Source organism: Protopterus annectens, chromosome 5.part0 (genome assembly GCF_019279795.1).
Source record: "Protopterus annectens isolate FY-2018-M chromosome 5.part0, PAN1.0, whole genome shotgun sequence".
Classification (NCBI taxonomy): Eukaryota; Metazoa; Chordata; order Ceratodontiformes; family Protopteridae; genus Protopterus; species Protopterus annectens.
Genome location: NC_056735.1, coordinates 959,270,626 through 959,290,032, shown reverse-complemented (window position 1 = coordinate 959,290,032; position 19,407 = coordinate 959,270,626). Strand labels below are relative to the sequence as shown.

The 19,407-nt window shown below is 40.3% G+C and overlaps 1 protein-coding gene across 1 annotated transcript in view; it reads right to left on the bottom strand.

Moving 5' to 3' along the window:
* DOK7 (docking protein 7) overlaps positions 1–19,407 on the bottom strand; it is a 949,191-nt gene that overhangs the window by 770,470 nt on the left and 159,314 nt on the right. The gene's annotated exons all lie outside the window — the stretch shown is intronic.

Here is a 19,407-nt window from a genome sequence, read left to right as displayed (position 1 = left end):
AACAGTTAGGAGCAATTCCAAGGCAAATTACCTTTTATTAGGTTATGTACTACCTCTCCGAATCCATAGAACACACCAGTCTATGCCTAATTGCTCTCAGAAACTCTGTACAGCCACATGAATGGCTGCATAGAGACTACTGTACCTTCCAGAAATAAGGCTAGAACTAGCTCCAGAAACAAACTACCCTAGCTGCATCCCAAATTAAACACGATATACAATAAAAAAAATTATGGCAAAAATTAGGAAGGGTAACTCCCATAAAGATAAAACTCTCTCATCAAAGTAAATAGGCAATTAAGAAGGCTAATTAGGTCAAGCAAAGTAAATTTTTAGGTTAAGATATCCTCCCAGGTGAAAGATAACCATAAGACCTTCTACAGCTATGTCAGAAACCTCAAGGGCAAAACACAGCAATGTGCTGAACTGGTGATTAGCAATACAGCAAACATGTTAGCAGACAAATTCAGTCCCAACTTTACTCCCTCTCACCCCCCCAACCATCTCCACAATAATATCCTCAAATATAACTTCCCAACTATAATTAGGGAGTGTGTACTGGCTGCACTCATTAATGCCAAGAAAACAGCTGCAAAGGGCCCTGATAACATTCTGGAATACCTACTGAATATTCTAAAATACGACTTATCTGGATCCCTGAAGTCATTATAGGTTCATAGGTAGGTACAAGGCTATTAGCCCTAGGGCCTACATAAACCTAGCCAAAAAGGTACCCTGGCCTTTGCCACCCAAAAAAAATATTTTCCTGTGCCCCTGTCGAGCAGAGCCACAGAAGTGATCCCTGGGGTGAATTTTCTATTTCCTATCCAATCATCAAGATTTTTCTTGAAGAGTGCTAATAAGGAGCTCTGTTTGACATAGATAGGTAGTCTGTTCCAGAGTATGGGAAGCCTCTGGGACAGGAATCTATCCCTCCAGTATGTTCTGTTTATTGTGGTGACAAGGTGCATGTCCCTAGAGCATGTAGCTCGGAGGGATTGATATTTCTTTAAGGGGAGCATGTCCAACAGCTTTGGGTTTGACATAGCTTTGTATGTTAGGCAGAGATCGCCTCAGAGTAGGCGATATATGATGGAGTAAAGCTGGAGTTTTTTGAGATGATCTGCGTAGGGCATCTGTTTGAGACCAGTAATCCTTTTTGTGAGGTATTTCTGTGGCTTTTCCAGTTGTTGTAGATGTCTTGTGAGGTACATACTAAAAGGGGAGTTGTACTCTATAATGGGTCTAATGATTGATGAGTAGAGGGGAACAATGACCTCTTTTTTTCTGGATGAGAAACCTTTTGTGAAGAAGTGATCCACACAGAAGGATTTCCTGACCACTGTGGCAATGTGGTTATCAAAGGAGAGACTACTGTCCACCTGGGTCCCAAGGTCTCTTATCGCACTTTCGGCATTAAGTAGACTACCACTTATGTGGTAGTTCATGGGTACAGAGTTTTTACCAAAGGGGATGACAATACACTTTTTGGCATTGAGCTTCAGGCCATGGCTTTGACACCAGGCATCTGTCTCAGTGAGGCCCTTTTATAGTTTGTCCACATCATTAGGAGTTTCGATTATGGCTCCTAGTTTGCAGTCATCTGCAAACTTTGTTAGCCAAAGACCTTCTGTGTTAGCCTGTACTTCAGAGAAGTAGATACTAAACAGGAGAGGACCCAGGACTGAACCCTGTGGTACTCCACTTGTCACTGGTCTGAAGTCGGATTTGGAGTCTGCTACTTTCACAATGTGGGTTCTGTCCATGAGCCAGTTGGCAACCCATCCTGTGACATAGGGATTTATACCTAGTTTAGTGAGCTTATCTATAATTCCAGAGTGGGAGATGGTGTTGAAAGCCTTGACGAGATCTAGATAAGCTGTGTGAACCACCTTACCCTCATCTATGGCTTTGGTGGCTGCTTCAAAGAAGTCAATCAGGTTTAAAAGATATAATCTGCCTTTTACAAACCCAAACTGGGTGGGGTCCAGAGTTTGGATATTACCAATGTCTTTGTTTATGAGTTCCATGATGATACGTTCCATGGCCTTGCAGACCAGGCTCGTCAGGCTAATGGGGCGGTAGTTCCTGGGGTCCGTCATGGCTCCCCCTTTGTGGAGTGGGATAACTGTCGTGGTGCACCATTCAGTGGGCACAAAGCCTGAGGTGAGGCTATGATTAAACATGGTACTTAGGTAGGGTGCCAGTTCATTCTGTAGTTTGTGTAAAACGCAGCCTGGGATATTGTCAGGTCCCATGGATGCTGTGTTCTTGGCTTTGGAGAGTGTGTTTTTTTAGCTGTGCAGCAGTGATTACAGGAACTTTGCATTCTTCCGGTATAGAGATGGGCCCTCTAATGGGTGAGAGGGGTGTAAAGTTAGCACTGAACCTATCTGCCAGGATGTTGGCAATATCAGTTGGTTCTGTATATTTAGTGCCATTGTGCTGTAACTCAGAGCAGATCTGAGTGTTGCCATTGAGATTCTTGACATAGCTATAGAATGCTTTGTGGTTGTCTTTAGAGTCAGTGGCAATTTTGTTTTTCTAACTAGCTTTGGAGGATTTTATGAGGGATCTCAGCTTCTTACTGAGGTTGACTAGGGAGTTCCTCCAGTCATGGGATTTTACTCTTTTTTTGCAACAGTTTCTTTCTTCTTTTGTAGAGTTTGTTTATGGCAGAGGACCACCAAATTGGCTTCCTTTTTTTGGAGGATAGCATTTTGGTTTTATTAGGGATAGCATAATCCATGCACTCGTGTAAGTGCTTATAAAGTGCATTTGTGTAGGATTCAGCAGGCGTACCTCTATTGTCTGTCTGCATGGGTGTCATGAAGTTTACCACTTCTGTCTTAAGAAGTGTGACGTTGGCTTTGGAGAAGTTTTTTATGCTGGTTTCTCTAATTGGGGGTGGGGGCGGGATGTGGCTGTCTAGGGTGATTATCTTGTGGTCTGATCTGACCAACGAGGAACTGACCTCTGGTGTGGAACACCGGTTGCCCATGTTGGTAATGACCAGGTCTAGGATATTGCTGCCCCTGTTGGGGGTGTGAATAAGTTGATCCAAGGTGTTGGAATTTATGAATTCCAGAAAACGTTGAGCAAAAGAGTTGGTACATGAGTAGTTTTCCCAGTTAATGGTGGGGTAGTTGAAATCACCCATTATTAGGGTGTTGGGTTGTACCCTAATACTTTCCAGTGTATCAAGAAATGAGGAGTGGGAATCCTGGGGCATGGTGGGGGGTCTGTAGCAAGCTACAGTTTGGATTATGGTCTTGCCCAGAGTTAGTTGCACTTGGATAATCTCGGATGCATTATGCTGTGCAACTAGCCTTAATGAATATGGACACGCCTTCACCTTTAGTGCTTCATTCCAGGTTAGGTGACCGAAAGGTGTGGTATGAATTATAGCCTGGTAATGCAGGGGTGCTCTCTGGAGCTTTGAACCAGGTCTCTGTCACTGCACAGATGTTGATGCTCTCCATTTTAAGGAGTGCCTCGAGTGAGTGCATTTTGAGGTTTAGACTTCTAGCATTTGTCTTAAAATAGGCTTTGTGCCATGTGAATGGAGGACTGCATTGGTCATCCCCCTTCATAAGGGTGGACCTTCAACAGATCCTGGAAACTACAGACCTATTAGTCTGAATCATCCTATTTGCAAAGACATGGAAAGAATTATTGTGGAAATTATCAATAAGGACATAGGAGATCTCCAGACACTGGATCCATCCCAGTTTGGGTTCATCAAAGAAAGAGAAATAGTTCAGGTGTAATGCCTGAAATAAAAAAACAGAAACTAAAGTATAATAACACATTGAAAATGAAGGTCACCAAGGTTTTAAAATCCACTTTTAATGAATAATTATTAAGTGCTTTCTTCCCTCTGATGGGGACTCACTAGCTCACTGATAGGATGCCATCTCAAGAAAGATGCCAGTCACCAGTGGAATCCCTCAGGACTCTGTGCTATGCCCACTCCTCTTTGACATCTACTTCTCAGATGTAAAAGCCAATGTCAGAGGCCTCTGTCTAACCAAGTTTGCAGATGATTGCAAACTAAGAGAAGTCATTGTTTCTATCAAGACAAGAACACACTTCAGGAAGGTCTAATATAGATAAGCACTTGATGCTAAAGCCATAGCTTAAAACTCAATATCAAGAAATGCATTACAGTACCTTTTTGAAAGTCTGCCACCCCAAGTAACTATGTCATCAATAGAACTCCTTTAAAAGTTGATTCACTAGTCAGGGATCTGGGAACTCTTGCAGATAGTAACCCAGCCTTCAACCAACCTGTGTCCAAGGTAGTAAAAAATCCTTCTATGTTGCTCAACTTATAAGCAAGAGCATGACATCTAGATCTAGAGAGGTCATCATACCACTGTACTCGGCCCTCATCAGGCCCACTATAAAGTATAATACCCCCCTTCCATATGTACCTTACAGACACATACAGCAACTGGACATCCATAATGGTTCCTTACAAAAAGAATACACAGAGTAATACAATGTCCAGTGTTGATCACTGAAAGCCCTTTCTCTACTCAGTATCATACACACTTCTGAGAGATGATCTTTGCCTGGCATATAAGGCATCCCTGCACTCCATTTTGATGAATGATTTGCACATCCGCAAAACAAACAGCATCACAACTACTAGATTAAAAAAACAAAATTTTGCTTGCAACATAAATAGGACATGTTGGAGATACAGATATGTCTTAGAAAATTTCCATTCTCTGGAACAAGCTCCCCATACATGTGAAGCAGAGTTCCTCACTATCCCTATTTAAACTTGGACCAGTGGATAGGTAATCAGAAATTAATCTTTGGTCTGGCTCCTATGTTTCTGATGGATAGAGGCAGTCAGTAAATCACTCCCTGTAAATCAAATATAAATTAAATTTATGGGTCACATTTGGGTTGCTTGGCAAAGCTTTTAAGGACCCAGGTGGTTGTTAGTCTAGTATAGATCTATGAACCTATGAGCTAAGTTTAGGGGCATGTATTGATATATTATGCAGTTATACTGTGTTAATAATTCCAGGAAAGTGTTTTTATTAAATTTGATTGCATTACAAACTGGTTGAATATGATTTGCCTGTCTTGCATATAATAGCTTCTGGTTATACAAGTTAGCAAATGGTTACTTATGCTGTCTGGAAAACATTTAGCTATGTTTATTTTGTTGGGTTTACTAGTTAATATCCAATTTAAATAAAATGTTGCCCTATTTTTTATGTGTTGCAGTTGTGATTAATTGTGTGAAACCATAAAGATTTATAGACTCATTTGGGATGTTAGCAGTTATAAGCTGCCAGTCTATGTTTATATCTGCTAGTATTAGGGTTTCATATTGGGTCTTTTGGGATATCCAGTGGAAAAAATTTCTACAAGTATAATGTTTTTACATGGTGGGATATAAATACCTGTGATGCGAATTGTTTTTCTGTTGTTGATTTTGAGAAAAGATATCAAGATTTCTGCATTATTAATTGTGAATGTCTGCATTATTAAGGTATGAATATTCTAACCTGTGAAGAAGGGGTTATATTTAGGGAGCTTTTATGGATTATTTCAACACCAAGTGTCTGTTTGTTATGTCAATTCAATCTGTGCCTATTATATCCAGGGGGAGAGATTTCAGAGTTGGCTATTCCCTTTTTTAACTAGGTTTCACTGTCTGTGTGTTTTTCTGGGGAATATGTAGCTATGTAACGGTGGATCTCTTGGATTGTGTTGTGCATGCTTCTAAGGTTCATATTTATGATGACAAGGTCTGATCTGGTTAAGAGATAGATAGCAGCAGTTGTGGTCCTTTGTAGTGGGTTGTTGGTAATCCAGTTTGATGTAATGTAGGCCTGGGGTTTGGGTGAATGCTGCCACTGATTTTTTTGGTTGAAATATTATGTACAAAAGTATGGAAGCAGGCGAAGTTTTAGTCTTAGTGGTGTTTTTTTGTTTCACAGTTTGTGCTCTGGTAGCTATATTTGAAAAGATCTAAAAGGGTAGTCAGGTAAAGCCTAGGCATTGTGATGAAAGAAAGGCAGGGTAGATGACAATTAAGTACATATGGGTTGGTAAGTGCAATGTTTTTGTACTGTGAGGTGATATGATAGCTAGAAGGGTAAGAATAGAAAGGAGCTAGCTAGAGTAATATGGCCTGAGTAAGGGCCATTTTGTGTAGTGTATAGGTTGTAATAATTTACAGGTAGGAGGAAGTATTAGAGAAGGTAAATGTTGGAAGCAGGGTTATTCCACACTGATGTGTAAGGTAGTAGGACTGGTTTTAGGCAAAGAAGGATTAGTGCCTATTAAGTGAATTGGATAATTATATCAATGTAGAGACTGGTTAACTGTGCTTGGGGTGTGGTTTGGAGGGAGCCTATAAGTAACATCATGATCCAAGTTAGTTTTATGTTACAATAGGAGAAAACAGCATACTGAAACCTTTGGAGATGCAACAGGCAAAGTTGTTTGAAGCAACAGAAACATTTGTGAACCAGAACTTGGTGACTGTAAATGCCACAGCCTCTCACCCAGTAGTATAATGAGTTGGCAGGTGGCATGAATAAAAATGGTGCAATTGAGAAATTATATACCATCACCTAACTGACAAGCAGCTAACAAGCTCTTTTCCTGTGGACAAAGATATCTTATAGGTATTAGTTGGCACGTATCATCCAAAAAACAGATTGAGAGGAATGCTTAAACTTCCCATACTAATGGACACTAAAGTATGTGCAGCTGTTACCAAATTTGCTTCTGAGACTTTACAGATAAAATCAGGACACACATTAAGTATATCACAGGTGTCTGCCTCAATATACTACTTCCACATATGGATGAGCATATTGGTTTTCTGAGCATACCTGGAGAGAGAGTCATAGCCATGCATATCATCTTTGATATTACCTGCCACTCAAAAGTGCTGTGTTCTACTTATTGTTCACATGGAAATAAAATGCCTCATCTGGAAACCATGGACAATGGTATAGTAATAGAAATGGTTATTATTTAATCAACTGACAGATAGTGTGTAATGCACAAATACCACTGTGCCTGCATGGCAGCATGACAGGGTCATGACTCCCATATAAGACATACAAATCATCTATACTGTTAATTTACATACATGAAAATTTCACAGGCTCGCCTAGTTGATAAGCACAGGCACTCTTATTAGCAGACACAGATAAAGTCAAACACAGGGTATGTACATGTCTCACCTCCACTCACACATTTTAACATGTTTCAGATAATACAAAATACACACTTGACCCATGGTTGATAACATCTATAAGGAAACCACACAGCATCAGCAGACACTACTATAATGGTGCAGTGGTGCAGTCATAGTGTTGTCACCTCACAGCAAGAGGTTCTCCAGTTCGATTCTTGGCTGGGGTACCTTCTGTGTGGAGTCTGCATGTCCTCCCTGCATTCATGTGGGTTTCCTCCGGGCACTCCAGTTTCTGCCCACATTACAAAGACATGCATCTGGAGCCTTTCTCCCCAGGCCTCTGCTGAAAATTGGCTTTGTTCCAAGTCGGACTTTTCCAGTTATCAAATAATAAATAAAATAAAAAAAAATAACACCACTCATTACCAAACCAAAAACATCATTAAGCATAGTTCAGCCTACTGAAGGCATGCTCCATACCTGGATATGTTAGGGAAGTCTGCACTCTTTTATGTTACCGTTTGCAAGATGTTTATAGTAGGCTGCATGCTACCTAGCATAGTTACAGGAAGCTTGCAGACCAGCCATCCACTTAGAGAACCTCTGGGCACACTATATCTTCTACTTTAACAATAAACACTACAAACTCATTCAGTGATGACAGTGAGATTGAAAAATAACATGTAGCAGTTGTATTGCCCCCCCCCCCACACACACACACACACACACACAGGATGACAGGCACAATATGCATCTCAGATGAACCTGAAAATAATTCATTGTTATCAACATTCCACCCTGGTTATAAATTCATACATACATACTTGTAAGTGTAGGTGACATGGCGAAATGTAGTCCAATCTTATATGACCATAAAGAACACAGTGCAATGTCACATAGAGAAGGCATGATGTATGCAGTGCTAGCTAAATGTTATGCTGAGCAATGATGGCTGAGTAGCTCCATTCATCAGACATCTCTACATACTCCACAGTGGGTCACTGGTGTTATCATTTACAGCAATGGCATGATGCACAATGACACATGGCTGAAATTGCAACTTGGGTAGGAGGGTGCATGTCACCAGAGGTGGAAATCAGTTTCTTGTGGCATGGGGCACTTTGTGTTGTAGTAGCTGTCCTCTAGTGACAGGGAGGGAGGGGACTACAGGAAAATGACTGGAAGGAGGTGTCATCATGTGACCATGATCTGGCCTATTATGGCAAGACTTCAGGCCCACATGACAAGGATTTGTCTTATCATCCAGGCACAGTCTGTCACTACTCATGCTAACATGGAGATGATTGGAGTGATGCATAGCTTCTGTGAGGATATCACCCATCACTGCCTATGCCTTGATGAGGCCATAACATCCAGGGTTGGGGCATTCCAAGGTCTTTTTAGAGCTGTGGTGGCACATCTTGCTGCCATTCCTACTGCATTGACAGCTGCTATTAAATATCTCTCAGATCCCAGGGTTAAATTAGTACATTTAATAATAAAAGGCATTGAATTTGTAACCCAAAATTTATAAATCATGAATGTACTGGTACTCCTCTGGGGATGCACAAGCCAGTGCATTTCTTTGTGCCGGTCCCAAGCCCGGATAAATGGGGAGGGTTGTGTCAGGAAGGGCATTGGGCATAAAACTTTGCTAAAACATTCATGTGGACAGCAGTAAATATTTACATACCGGATCAGTCCAGATGATATACCTGTGGAAGCATGGAGGTGTTTAGGTGAAATGGCAATGGAGTTTCTAACCAGATTATTTAATGAAATCTTGGAAAGTGAGAGGATGCCTGAGGAATGGAGAAAAAGTGTTTTGGTACTGATTTTTAAGAATAAGGGTGATGTGCAGAGCTGTAGTAACTACAGAGGGATTAAATTGATCAGTCACAGCTTGAAGTTATGGGAAAGAGTAGTGGAAGCTAGGTTAAGAAGGGACGTGATGATTAGTAATCAGCAGTATGGTTTCATGCCATGAAAGAGCACTACAGATGCGATGTTTGCTCTGAGAAAGTTGATGGAGAAGTACAGAGAAGGTCAGGAGGAGTTGCATTCTGTTTTTGTAGACTTAGAGAAAGCATATGACAGGGTGCCTAGAGAGGAGTTGTATGAGGAAGTCAGGAGTGTCAGAGAACTATGTAGGAGTGGTACAGGATATGTACGAGGGTAGTGTGACAGTGGTGAGGTCTGCAGTGGGAGTGATGGATGTGTTTAAGATGGAGGTGGGATTACATCAAGGATCTGCTCTGAGCCCTTTCTTATTTGCAATGGTGATGGACAGGTTGACAGACGAGATCAGACAGGAGTCCCCGTGGACTATGATGTTTGCAGATGACATTGTGATCTGTAGTGAGAGTAGGGAACAGGTGGAGGAGACTCTGGAAAGATGGAGATATGCTCTAGAGAGAAGAGGAATGAAGGTCAGGAGGACTAAGACAGAATATATGTGTGTGAATGAGAGGGAGGATAGAGGAATGGTGAGGATGCAAGGAGTAGAGGTGATGAAGGTGGATGAGTTTAAATACTTGGGATCAATAGTTCAGAGTAATGGTGAGTGTGGAAGAGAGGTGAAGAAGAGAGTGCAGGCAGGATGGAGTGGGTGGAAAAGAGTGTCAGGAGTGATTTGTGACAGACGAGTACCAGTAAGAGTGAAAGGGAAGGTCTACAAGAGGGTAGTGAGAACAGCTATGTTATATGGGTTGGAGACAGTGGCATTGACAAAAAGGCAGGAGTCAGAGCTTGACGTGGCAAAGTTAGATAAGATTTGCACTGGGTGTGACGAGGGTGGACAGGATTAGGAATAAGTATATTAGAGGGTCAGCCCAGGTTGGAAGGTTTGGAGACAAAGCCAGAGAGGCAAGATTACATTGGTTTGGACATGTGCTGAGGAGGTATGCTGAGTGTATTGGGAAAAAGATGCTAAGGATGAAGCTACCAGGTAACAGGAAAAGAGGAGGGCCTAAGATAAGGTTTATGGATGTGGTGACAGGGGACATGCAGGTGGTTGGTGTGACAGAGCAAGATGCAGAGGACAGGAAGAAATGGAAACAGATGATCTGCTGTGGTGACCCCTAATGGGAGCAGCTAAAAGAAGATGATGACTGGTACTTCCCAATATAGGAGAGAGCTGTACCCCTCCATGTCACATCCTTACTGGTGAGGTCTGACCACAGAGCTGTTTCCTTCAAAATAAAAATTGCCTTGATAACCCCAGCAAACCTTGTAACAGTTAGGAACTATTCTAATGCAAACTGCACCTTATTAAACAAATGTTTGTCAAAATTCAGTGCCCCTCCCATTCCTGAGTTCACAGCAACATGTACAGAATTTTTTACATAGAACCTGCACAACCATGTAAATGGCTGTTTAGTGGTTGCTGTACCTACTAGAAGTAAGCCCAAAATAAACTCTAAAAATAAACCCCACTAGTGGGAAACTATCCTTAATACAGTATATGACAACAGGAAAAAATCATAGCTAAAATCAGGAATAGCAATAGCATAATGATAGGAGCTCTCTAATTAAACTTAACAGGAAACTAAAAAGACTGATTAAGTCCAATAAGTCCAATTACAAAGTCAAGGTAGCCTCATAGCCTAAAGACAATAATAAGTCCTTATATGGCTATGTTCAACACCTAAAGGGCAGCACACATCAGTGTGCAGAACTGGTGGTCTCTGGTTCCACCTTCACTGAGTAGAGTGACATATCAAAATTTGCTGGCTGACAAATTCAGCTCAACCCTTAACTCCCCTCCCTTATTCATGAAACACCTACTTGCATAACCCCCGCAACTTATTAATTGGGAGCATAGCCTGGCAGCCCCCACAAAGGCCAAAAACACAGTCTAAGTGGGCCCCAACAATATCCAAGGATGCCACTAAATAGCTTGAATTATGACCTATCAGCACCACTTCAGTCTCTTTTCAACTATAGCCTCAAAACAGGCTTTGTACCTTGAGAATGAAGAACTGCAAAGGTTATCCCATTTCAAAATGGTGGACCATCAACAGACCTCAGAAACGACTTACCTATTGGTCTGACTAGTGTAATATGCAAAGCCATGGAAAGAATTATCATGCAAATGATCAACAAAGACATAGGCAACCTTCAGACTCTGGACCCGACTCAATTTGTCTTTGACAAATGAAGGTCAAGCCTACTACAGCTGGTGGATTTCACCAAGGCAATGGATGAGGGCAGAATGGTGCATGCTGCCTACCTGGACCTGGCTAAGGCATTCAATAGCTGACAAACTCATTGAATTGGGCATAAACCCCCTATGACGCAAACATCTTACATGAGGGTCTAACACAGACAAGTGACTGGTGCCAAAGTCATTGATTAAAACTCAATGCCAATAAATACATTATAGTGCCTTTGTGGGAAAAATGCCACTCAGGCTAATTAGTCTGTTGATAAGACACCCCTAAGAGTTGACCCAGTAGTTGGGGATATGAGAACATATGTAGACAGTAAAATGACATTTGACCAACATATGGCCAAGGTAGAAAGAAAAATAATTTTATGTCATCCAGCTTATAAGGAAGGGCATGGTATCCATATCCAAGGAAGTCATAGTTCCACTTTGTTTGGCCCTTATCAGGCCCAACATTAAGTATAATACCCCCTTTGGCATGTATCTGTCGAAATATATGCAACAGTTGGACCCCACACAGGTTCCTTACCATGAGAATCCAGAGTATAAACACATCATCCTGTATGGATTGCCTTAAAGCCCTACTTCTGTACTCAAGTCTCCTATAGGTTACTGAGTGGTGATGTATGCCTGGCATATAAGGCATCCTTGGATCCAATTCTAATGGACCCTTTGTACATCTGCAAAATGAGCAGCATCAGAACCACTAGATCCAAGTGTTTAAATTTTGCTTATGGCATAAATAAGACATTTTGGCAAGAGAGATATGTGTCTCAGGCGATCCCATGGTCTGGAACAGGCTCCCCATCCATGTGAAGCAAAGGCCATCCCTAACCCTATTTAACAGTAACACTGACCAATGGATGAGAAATTGGAAATTCACCTTGGGTCTGGCCATCCCTATGTCACAAGATGGGTTGCCAACTGGCTCACGGACAGAACCCACACTGTGAAAGTAGCGGATTCCAAATCCGACATCAGACCAGTGACAAGTGGAGTACCACAGGGTTCAGTCCTGGGTCCTCTCCTGTTTGGTATCTACTTCTCTGAAGTGCAGGCTAACACAGAAGGTCTTTCGCTAACAAAGTTTGCAGATGACTGCAAACTAGGAGCCATAATCAAAACTCCTAATGATGTGGACAAACTACAAAAGGGCTTCACTGAGACATATACCTGGTGTCAAAGCCATGGCCTGAAGCTCAATGCCAAAAAGTGTATTGTCATCTCCTTTGGTAAAAACTCTGTACCCATGAACTGCCACATAGCTGGTAGTCTACTTAATGCCGAAAATGTGATAAGAGACCTTGGGACACAGGTGGACAGTAGTCTCTCCTTTGATAATCACATTGTCACAGTGGTCAGGAAATCCTTCTGCGTGGCTCATCTCATCACAAAAGGATTTGCATCCAGAAAAAAAGAGGTCATGGTTCCCCTCTACTCATCACTCATTAGACCCATTATAGAGTACAACGCCCCTTTTGGTATGTACCTCACAAGACATCTACAACAACTGGAAAGACCACAGAAATACCTCACAAAAAGGATTACTGGCCTCAAACAGATGCCCTACGCAGACCGTCTTAAAAAACTACAGCTTTACTCCATCGCATATTGCCTACTCAGGGGTGATCTCTGCCTAATATACAAAGCTATGTCAAACCCAGAGCTGTTGGACATGCTCCACTTAAAGGAATCCCAATCCCTCCGAGCTACACGCTCTAAGGATCTAAACCTTGTCACCACAATAAACAGAACATGCTGGAGGGATAGATTCCTGTCCCAGAGACTTCCCATACTCTGGAACAGACTGCCTATCTATGTCAAACAGAGCTCCTCATTAGCACTCTTCAAGAAAATTCTTGATGATTGGATGGGAAATGTGAAATTCACCCCAGGATCACTTCTGTGGCTCTGCTCGACAGGGGCACAGGAAAATAATTTTCTTGGGTGGCGAAAGCCAGGGTACATTTTTTGGCTAGGCTTGTACGGATGCTAGGGCCGATAGCCTAGTACCTGCCTCTGAACCTATGAATCTATGTCTCTGATAAAGGCAAATAGTAATGCACAAACTAACACAGCCCCCCAACCTAACCTCCAGAAACTTTCGAACTAACATACTGCCTACTAATAAACACCCACAATGCATACGGATACAATTGGGTTGGGTTCCATGGCTAGGCTTATGAAGGCCCTGGCAGTCATTTGTATAATATTTATTTTGAAGCTATTGATATCCCAGAATGCAGGTAGGGATGCACATGTGCATGTGTGCAGCCTGTGTGGCTGTCACACAGAGACACAGGAATATGCAGATGAAAGTATGGGCTTTCCTGACTCTATGGGTTAGAGACATCAATGCAACAGCATGTAACCATGGGCTGTTGTGACATGATGTTGGGTTTGCACTTGGGCAGCTTACTTCCCAAATCATAGGCTCTCATCATATATGTGTTGGACATACATGATACTGTAGGAATAAGGCAGTCCTGAAAATGGGCATTGTGCAGTCTTTTCTCACACTGTAGATATGCAGCTGTACATTTTATGTATGGTTTATATGTAGGTGCATAAAAACAATAGTGCAAATCAATATATATATATATATATATATATATATATATATATATATATATATATATATATATATATATATATATATTACACACACACACACACACACACACACACACACACACACTGATTATTTTTCCAACCCTGCTTCTCTTCTACCAGGAACTGGCTTCCTAGTACTGAACTGGTATTGATTCTCCTGTTAATTTTCGGTGCCCAGTTTGGCATTTAAAATAGCAGATCATCTGTTAATCCACAAATAAATACCACCTTCCACAGTAAGTAAGCATATTCCAATCAATAAATCTCTGTATTCAATAAGGCATAAGAATGACATTTGCTGATGCACCACAAATGAAGTCTTGTGCAGCCTTGCACTTTGTAGCTGAACTATTGTCAATTCAAAATTCATGTTTGCAGAGTGAATCTCAGACCACTGTCATGTGTTATAGGAAATTCATTGCAATGGCTGCTGACACTAATATCCCTTGGAGAGTTCCTGCCTGGTTAGCCAAGGCTGCAAGGTAATGCTTGCTGCATAGTCAGTTCTGGAGGCATCTGCTGGGTCCCTATCAGGATCCATTTTGTAAGGTGGATGCATGGTATGACCTTAATAAACTGCTTAATGAGGCTACTGGCATCCTCAGAACCAGTGAAGAAAGCAGGCCCAGTATGATGCCGTATTGTACCACCACCATGAAGACATCCTGCATTGGGAAGCTGAAGTTGGGCAGGAAAGGCTTGAACTGTATAGTATGTATCTGCAATAATCTCTGTTTTTCAATGCGTATACTTAACTTACTTGTTTATGTTCCAAACACAATCCACTTGAACCAGAAACTAACACCAAACGTAAAACGTCCAGACCGCCAACAACTCCACACACTGCACATTAAAATCATCCACTCAAACCAGAAATTAACACCAAATGTAAAATGTCCAGACTGCCAACAACTCTGATTTTAACGGGCAGTGTGTGGAGTTGTTGGCGGTCTGGATGCTTTACATTTGGTGTTACTCTTTATGTTATTCAGAGCTATGTTGAAAATAAAGGCTATTTACTTAGGCAGCTAACACAACATATCCCGGGGGGGGGGGGGCAGTGTGGAAACTGTGTCGATGCTGTCCCTATTGCTTGTCTGTCTGTCTATCTTGAAACTGATGCTTATTGCAAGTATTGCACAGCTGTTCACTGCTGCAGCTGTGGACACTATATCAAGTTTTTGCTACCTTTCTTTTACAGTTATGGGCAAATTTCCTTGCATCTGCTGTCTAACACATACATGTGGGGATTTAGGCTTCAGTGTAGCTGTGCATTCGTAGGCTATCAGATACATAAACGTGGGGCTGTACTTATGGACATGTTTCCAGGAATAAATTACAGGAAATCTGTGATAAACATTTGATGAATAATCAAATTTTAAAAAGATAAATAAATAAAGGGGACTTAAGCAAGAAACCATGGTCTAGGCAACTAACCAGATTATGGAGAAAGAAAAGATTAATTCACCATAAATCTGAAATGAGTGGAACTAAATTTTATAAGCAGAGTTCGAGAAGAGTTACGAAAGAGCTGAAAAAAGACTCTACATGTAAAGAAACAGAGGTATAAATGTTCACTGTTAAATATAAGAGATAAAAAGAACTGCTTCTCTAATTATGTAAACATTTAAAAAATTGCATTCACCTGTTGGATTGTTTGAGCACAAAGGTATATTAGTTATGGCTAAGCAACTAATGATTTTTTTAATGAATGTTTTGTTCAACTTTCTACTGTGATTGGTTACTAAACATTCCATCATTAATAATAATATATATTGCCTTGAAGTTTTTGAATAAAGTAAAAAAAAAAAAAGTTCCATGGAACCAGATAATATGTCAGATCAATTTATTAATAATATAGCAGACAGCACAGTAACTTCATTAGTGTATGTGTTTCAAGATTTCAGTTTCAGCTTCAAAGGATGAAGTCTAAGCATGTATAGCAGTGCAACTTTGACATATAGTTTCAAGTTTAAAGAGACTAAGGGTTAATAATTACATAATTACTTGGCTAAAGAACTGGTTATCTGATCATGGAAAATGCATAATATTAACGGGTAAACAATTTCCTTGTATAGGTACCAATCATGGAGTACGGAAAGGTTCAGTTGTGGGACAAGTGCTGTTTAATATTTTTTTACAAGTTTTCTTTTGTCCTAAGTTTTGGACACTGAAGTATGCTGATGATTACAAAGTAGGAGTGGAAATAAAAATCAGCAGGATGTTGAAGAAATACAAGACTGGGCTGATAAAATTGGTTTAGCCCACAGCAACCCTAGCCAAATGTAATCCTAGGTGGCAGCTTAGTTTACCTGTGTGTAAGGCGGTTTATGTTGGCATGCAAGGGAAGAGAGGGCAAAAAACAAAATGAGAATAAGAATGTTCAGTTTAGATGTACTGCATTGATGTGATTGCCCCCATTGTTTTTAAATTCGTAAGCAGTATGGAAGTACATGGTAGCACGTCACAGCAAGAGGTGCCCTGTTTCAATTCTTAGCTAGGGTGCCTTCTCTGTGGAGTCTGCATGTCCTCCCTGTCTTCATTTGGGTTTCTTCCCATATTTCAAAGACATGCAGTAGGTAAATTGGACACTCTAAATTGACCATAGGTGTGAGTGTGTGTGAGCAAATGGGTCTATATTATAACATTGAATTCTGCAAAGATCGAATGTTATAATATTGAACCCTAAACACCGAAATCTAAAAACATCGAACAGTCAGAATTGCAAATTTTTCCCAGGGAAAAAATTCACTATTCAGAGAAACATACAACACAAACACACACAAAAAATAGCAATCCCCACACATACACTTAAAATCCTACACCTAAACATAAACTAAACTTTACATACACTACTAGCTATCCACTTACCTTAATCCAACCCTAACCCTAAGATCTGTCACTATCGCACACTCACCTCACCCGTGCCCTAACCCAACTCACCTAACCCACCCCCTAACCCTAACCTACACACAACCGCACACTTACCTGACCTGCGCCCTAACACTAACATCCACACAACCGTTCACTTACCTGACCCGCTCCCTAACCCTAACTCACCTAACCCACCCCTAACCCTAACCTAGACACAATCGCACACTTACCTGAACCTGACCCGTAACATTCCAACATATCGAACGCTGAAAATAGCGAAGCCACAAAAACAGCCAACCAAATTGTTTCCCTAGGAAAGAATTCGGTGTCCTGCACCTTCACTATTTTCAGCGTTCGACATTACAGTGTCAATATTATAACATTTGATCTTTGTAGAATTCGATGTTATAATATAGATCCGAGCAAGTATGTGGTGTTGATGAACTACCATGACAGGGCTAACCACCCGGCAGTGTAAACTTGGCTCTAGATGGTTGTCACTTTTAAAGTGATACTCTGACCCCATGGGAAAAAAGGGTTATGGATGGATGGAAATACATCATACAGAACAGGAGGGAACAATGTTCTCAGCAACTTCTTGTAGCAGTACGGCATAGTGCAGCTAGTGCACCAAATGATAGTTGTAAGTATACAACATTAAGTTAAATATTCTTGCTTTCCAAATTGGCTATTATTACCCATTATCTGTTATCAGAAAACTATGTAAATTATCAGGACAATAACCCTATAGATTGATTTCCTGGGATACGATGAATGTTTTTTGTATGTGCAGTAAACAGGATTTATTATTTAAAAAAGATGAAACCATAACTGGGAGAGCTATTATATACACATTCAAATACTACATCAAACAACAGTTGTAATCTCATAAAACAAACTGAAATACTCATCTTCTCTATATTTACTTCTCACTGTCAGGTATCAGAGAACAATACTTGTCAAACCATCAACACCATAATGCTGTATGAAGTTTTTCCACGGTCAACTGTTTTTCAGCATTAAAACTTATTTTTTATTATTGAAAACATTAACTGCAAATCTGAGTTCCTACATTTGCATGCATACATAGCAACAAATAATATTTACAGTTATGCAAATAAAATTAAATATTCATCTTGTCTGTCTTTGGCTATTACTTCTCTCTGTCAGTTACCTGACTTGAGCTCTTATGAAAAGATCAGGACCATATTGCTGTGTGATGCTCCTCAATTATCATCTTTTTTACAAGTGCATTTTTGTGCTAGAATTAATATGGCCTGCATAAGATCATCATTCATGGAAGAAACACTGAGAAGTCATCATACATGTTGCAAAGAAAAGAAATTGTCACAGGGAAGCAACATGCAATATTTTCATCTTGAAACCAAAGACAAAATATATTACTTTCCCTGGATGGCTACATGAAAAACAGTCTCCAGATGCCATGCTTTCACAGCTGAATGTTATCCAGCATTCAACCTTGCAAATGCCAGCATCATAAGACTATTGAAGTAGTGTGCAGTATTGCAGTGTTTGCTCACAAGAGTGGCATAACAGCTTTTTTACTTCAATGAGCATTTTTCTCTAGATAAAAAGGAAATATTGACATCACTTTCACTAGTGCACATTTGTGCAATTCAGTTAATACAGTTTCCATGTCATGTAATTTGTGTGGATAAATGAATACAGCATCCCTCTGTAAAAGTATTACATGACAGTCTTGCGTGTTCCACACTGTTGTAATTTTTGCTCACAGGACTGTTGCGACAATGTCCTTTTTCATTTGTTAGTACATCAAAATACAACTATATTAAAATTCCAGGTTTATTTCAGGACTGCTGAAGTACAGCATGCACTTCTAAACTATTTTGAAACAGGCTGTAGTAAAAAAATGTAAATGGATTTTACTTGTGGTTTCTCCCTGCTATACACTCCTGCTTTTTATTATTATATTCATAACATGTTGTGTACAAATGTATTACAACTCCAGGTTCAACATTCACACTTTGCAAGTAAAAACTGCCTTCACAAAAGCAATAAAAAGTATGTGGCTAAAACAAAGAATATTTTAGTTCTTACACTGTAAATAGCACCTTAGCAATATGGTCTGCTTGGATTGAAACACATAACTACTATGGGCACATTACACAGCAATATATCATTCTATCAATGAATTCCTCACTAATAGTAAAGAAAGGAAGCTAGGACCTTTAGGAAATTAACCATGTGTAGCACACGTGGTATATACGTATACTCATTAATATTTATGGGGCAGTGTTTTCTTATTTCTCTTATCAGCAGAAAACCACATTTCTGTTTTATTCATTTGCTTACCAGCTTGCAGAATAGCTCTTGTAACTGCAGCAGTATGTTTTGCTTGCATATGCATACATGAGAACAAAAGAATGAACAAGGTTAGAACAAGTCGATTGTGACTCACTGGAAGTTTTATGTAATTATCATTCTACCTGTCCATAGGAAATGATTCATAAAAAGAAGAAAACAATGTTAAACCAAAATTCAAATGTGCATAGAATTTACAGGTGGTGTACATGACATGCATATTCTATGC